Source organism: Notothenia coriiceps, unplaced genomic scaffold, assembly GCF_000735185.1.
Source record: "Notothenia coriiceps isolate Sejong01 unplaced genomic scaffold, NC01 NC01_scaffold00022313, whole genome shotgun sequence".
NCBI lineage: Eukaryota > Metazoa > Chordata > Actinopteri > Perciformes > Nototheniidae > Notothenia > Notothenia coriiceps.
Window position 1 is genome coordinate 4665 of NW_011355014.1, and position 5788 is coordinate 10452.

Here is a 5788-nt window from a genome sequence, read left to right on the forward strand (position 1 = left end):
GTGTGTGTGTGTGTGTCTGTGTATGTGTGTATGTGTGTGTGTGTGTGTGTGTGTGTGTGTGTGTGTGGTTGTGTGTGTGTGTGTGTGTGTGTGTCTGTCAAAACACACACTTTTTGTCAAAGCTCTCAAACTACAGTATAAAGTGTTTTAAAACATGTGGTTGTGAGTCATTATAAAATACTTTATAATGTGTTATGATTATTGCTACATAAGTATAATTATATATTGCTATAAGCTGATTATGATAATAATACATTATGTTAATGGTTTTCAAAGAAACTTCTACAACATTTACATTTGTGCAATGAAATAAACGCCTCCATTGGACTCTTTTGTTTACTTCCGGGACATAGTGACATCACTATGTAACAGGGTTTCCGTTAGCCGGTAATTACCGGTTTTTAGCTGGTAAAATTGAATGAAAACCGGTAAATTCAAAACCTGCCGGTCAAATGTCCGATGCTCCGATCGATTGGCCGCCGATCATTATCGCCCCGCTATTCACATATTCATTAATCACGTTTGAATCGTGTCTCTATACCAAGGCCGACCGCAGAGAGCTGGATCTGATCGATATGGACATAAACGCGAGTGAAGTATAACCGGACACGAGAGAGAGATCAGATCAGCTGCTGCATAATCACCTGAAGCCCCGCCCACTGTTTAGCGCGCTGCATGAGAAACTGACGGGCTGTCAGGAGAGAGAGAGAGAGAGGGGGAAAAGAGAGGATCCGTTGCTCCCGTGTTATTATTCAAAGTTAATGTAAACTTTTGAATAATGTATTTCATCTACTACAAGAATTTTCTTTGAATGTAATAATTATGTTGTTTGTTGTTTGTGGAATCATTTATTGAAAAATGAATCTGAATTTTTCGATCTGTTACGATTATAAACCCCATTAACTGAGTTTTAAACATCAGCATATCCGGTCCTAGTCCGGTAATTACCTGCTAACCGAACCTCTGCTACACAATTGTTATTATTATTATTGAAACATGACCGGTAAGTTTCAAATTTGTCCGGTAAAATAAATTCTGTTCTGACATTTGACCAGTGCGAAAAAATCCATACAGATATACAGTACACCTGAACATCAGCAGGAGAGGACTCTTTAAAGTAGAGACACTATACTGATATACAGTACACCTGAACATCAGCAGGAGAAGACTCTTTAAAGTAGAGACACTACTAATATGAAGCGGTGTCTGTTAATAGCAATGTGTCATTTTTTTCTATGGCTGTAAAGAACTATATAAATGAAGTGTGTGTAAAATGAAGACATACAAATTACATTTAAACCATTGAGATATTGACACTGAATACAGGCTTTAATGGCTTCTTGCAGAGGAGTGTTTCCACTTTACGTCTCTTCACGCTAAAAGTGAACAGACTGACCCTCTTACACTCCACTGACTCGTGTGCATGACAGAATCTGGACTATAAATGAATAATAACAGAAACGTTCATGTTAGAGCGAGAGGCAGCGTGCTGAGCAACAATGGATGAAAAATAGATTGGATTTAAACACACTCAGTGCATTTACTCTGCACTCGGTGTGTGGCTGTTCCTGTGACTGTGAGAGGGTGGAAAACGCTTTAACTGAGGCACAGAGAGCGAATAATGGAGGAGAAATTAAACAATAAAGTCGAAAAATCTGTGTATTTTACTTAAGTGTAAATTAAGCTACTTCACCTGATAATTTAGTCCCATTTTATACTTTAATTCCACTAAAAGAGAATTAATGCACTTTTTACTCCACTACAAACTAGTCAATAGTGTATGCAACAACAGCTTACTTAGTCAACTGATCAATTAGCACGTTTTGAGATAGCGAATTGGTATCTATAAACATTAAAATTCTTTTGTAGTAATCATTTGTTAATTTTAGATTGTTCTGCATTGGGTATTTTTAGGTTTAATGCTCAAACGACATTTTACTTTCGTAACATTTTCAATGCAGGATTTTACAATTTTTCAGCAAATTAAAGAGTGTATATTTTTTACACATTTGCTAAGCCTAAAAACCTGTTTTCTGTCTATCAAATGCAAAATATTATTGTGTAACAGTCAAAAGAGATTATTAAAATAAATACTTGTATTTGTTAACTATAGTTCCCCACTTAGCTGTTACTAGGCACTATATCAATGACAGTGATATAACAATTCAGAATCCTATTCACTGTACAGAAATCTACATTTTCAAATAAATCCACTTTTACTCAAGTATATTAAAAAGCTTTTACCTTCAGTGATCCACGGTTGAACTCTTCCCCGAGGAGCAGTAATGAACATCACATGGCCGAGGTGGACGAGCAGCATGAGTCCTGATCTGAAGCTGCTGGAAATTATTCCTTTCTCCTTACCACACACACACACACACACACACACACACACACACACACACACTCCTCTCACACACTACAAACGCTCAGTGTGTGCACGGAGGCAGTCACGGGATGCTCACTGATTGAAATCACACTACTGATGTTTTCTAGGTGTGTTTATGTGTTTTTACCCAGGATAATATTCTGTTAAAAGGTGTAACATGTTACATTAAAATGTCTAAAATAGACTACACCTATTATATGTTAAGTTGAGTTTTGTTCTAACTTCATCCCAAATGTTTTAGAAAAATGTGTCCTTTTAATAAACTTAACATGTGTTTCAAAAGACATGGTATTAAGGCCATTTTAGGGGGTAGAAATATTTAAAATAACAATAATTAGGAAGCAAGAGAGGGGTAATGTTCAAAGACAACACTGAGAAAGTCTAAGATCAAAGTGGTGCATTTACAATTTAAACACACCCTCTGAGAAGATAGAAGTCCCTAACCAGAAGAAAACTTTTGGAAAAACTGTACTTTTCTTGCAAATGTACCACTTTAACCTCAGAATATCTAAGTTATTTTTGTCATTATATCACCCACCTTTTAGCATGCAGCTTTTAAATGTTGGTTCTTATTAAATCTATTAGATTTTCTTCATGGGATGTCTGGATCCTAGTTATCAGAGAAACAAGCTAAGCTAACTATAGCTTAGCTTAGCCGCAGCCAAACTGCATTGTGACAAGTTCAACACGTTTTTTTGTATATTACACTGCTTTGTTCAGTTTTAAAAAGTGTAATCATAGGGTCTGTTAAGGATTTGTTTTGGAGAGGAGGAGACCTCTGAAGATAATTCTGCTCCAAGTAAAAACCTCCTGAACCTCTGGATCTAAATTTATCAGAAAAACCAGCTAAGCTAACGCTAGCCCAACCAATCCTCATCAGAGAGACAGTGATATTTGAAACTGCCTTGTTAACTGTTTTTACCACTTGAAATAAGCGGTTTTGTTTGTTTAAGAGAGGGCATGCCTGGCATAATAAATCTGGAAACATTTACTATACATATTTTTTTCTTCGCTTTTACCGTTCTCATTAAACGAGACAAACAGCCAGTTAGCTTAGCCTAGCATAGTTGCTGTAAACAGATGGAAACAGCTAGCCTGGCCCCTGCCTGCTATTACCTCTAAATCTCACTAATGAACTATTTAAATGTTGTGGTTGCTTTATGAAACATTGCAGCGGTGCAGGGATGCATGGCTTCTTTGCTTTGAGTCCCATGCACTGAATGTGTTCACATAAATAATACAGCAGGACAGCCCTTTACACACATGAATGCTGCAAACAGGAATAACGCAGGAATCAAATATTTAAAAAGTATTTTCTCCCTGCAGGGAGGAAGCGAAACATGCCATCTGACAAAGCACTCATGTGGAGAACATCCATGAAACATACAGCACTCAATCCTGCTGATAAAATCTATGAAGTCACCATACTGCCTTTTTTACACATTGGAAATAATTACATTTCAAATCTGAGGGTCTGTTGAGGAGGTCTTCTAAAATTAGCAACCATTCATCTTCTATTTTTAAATTAATTCATCTCTAACCTTGCAAATAAAGTCTATAATATTATAATTTATAATATTCGTACGCTATAGTAGACTGGACACCATTAAGTTACAGTGTATTTTTACGAAAAAGTACAGAAACAATGTTTTTATTGAATTACATGGAGCTTTTTAATATATCTACACAATCAGACGCATCCTTTGAAACAGAATTAAGGAACATAATACAACTTTATTTGTATTTATAATCAAATTACCTTATTTTATGATTATGATAACAAACAACATTGATTATACACCATCCTATCATATTTAAAGCACTAAAACAATACTATGCCAGTAGTTTTCTCATGTTTTGACTGCAGCAAATATTCACCTTATATTATTTAAATCACCTAGTAATAAATCCCGTCACGTGAGATGTGTTGCCTCCGTGTCGCTGCATGTTGAAGGCGAGGACGTTGGGAGGAAACTCACCCTCGTTTCCTGTCGTCTCCCAAAAACTGATGGTGGCTCTGCCTGGTAACAGCAGAGGCTCCTTAAACTGAGCGGAGACTTTAACAGGAGCTGTGATGACTCCGACACCTGAAGATACAACAGAGCAATGGGCGGACATCACTATGGAACAGTTGAGCTATTATAAACTAGCGCTCCAACACATTGTACATGATAGGCCAGGGCTTCTCAAACTCCGGACCAAGGTCCGGATCCGGACCGAACTGCAAATCAATCCGGAACGAACCCTGTGTCCCATTAAAAAAAAAAAATTAGAAAAAAAAAAAAAAGAAGAAAATTCTGATTCTGATGTAAATTAAAGTGGACCTTTTATGCTATATTGGAAACATATATTGTAGGGCCATAGCTATACAAAACATGTCTGTGAAGTTTTTTGCTTAAAATACCAAACAGTTCACCCATTGTAGCCATGCCTCATACTGCTCATACCCCTCTTTTGCAGCCCTGTTAGAGAAACATGGATTGTGGGTCCTTAGCTTTAAAAAAATAAAAAGAGGAGGCGGAGCAAATGCCTGATCAGAATTCTACAGGAGATAAAGTTAAATTCTGCTGTGATAAAACGCCATCCTGTTCTAAACCACATCAAGGAGTATTTCTGAAACAGTATGGAGCTCAAATGCTTTTTCTCTTGCAGGTTTATCACAAGGTGAGTTCCTTTTTATATGTCCTGCTTTTTAAACACATGTGCTCTCCAGTACAGGTTAGCTCTGAGTGTTAGCGAGGCTTGCTAATGTAAACAAAGACGAGATTACGTCCAAAACATGTCAGGCATTGTTTCTGATAGCAATTTTCTGTGGGTCCGCTGCCAATTTGACGTCAGATCGGCAGCAAATCTGTATCCGCTCGTTGTACCCCCGTTTTTAAAAGATTTGGGTACGGAGGAAAAGAGAGGGTTTTATTTTCTGATGCTGCGTAGTTTTTTGAATAAAAGACAAACAAAAGTGCATTTTGCCATGATAGGTCGCCTTTAATGTAAAAATAGTAAATTACTGGAAAAAAAACAAGTAAGTATAATTAAGCTAAATGTAGTTAAAGTGTCTAAAATGTTATTGTTTTGAACATGAAGGAACATTCAATAAAATATCAGGAAAAACCCGGGCGGCCACGCCCCGGCCGTCCGCCAAAAACCGGCCCCAACCCGCCGGCGGCCCACGCCCCCCGCGGCCGCGCCGCCACCCGGCGGCGCGGCGGCCGCGCCGCCCGCGCCCCCACCGCGCCGCCCCGCCGCCGGCCACCCGCGCGCCCCGCCCCGCCGGCCGCCGCCCGGCCCCGCCAAAAAAAAAAAAAAAACCGGCGCCGCCGCCGCCGGCGCGCGGCCGCGCGGGCCCCGGCGCCGGGGCCGCCCCCGCCCCCCCCCCCCGGGCCGGGCCCGCCCCGCCCT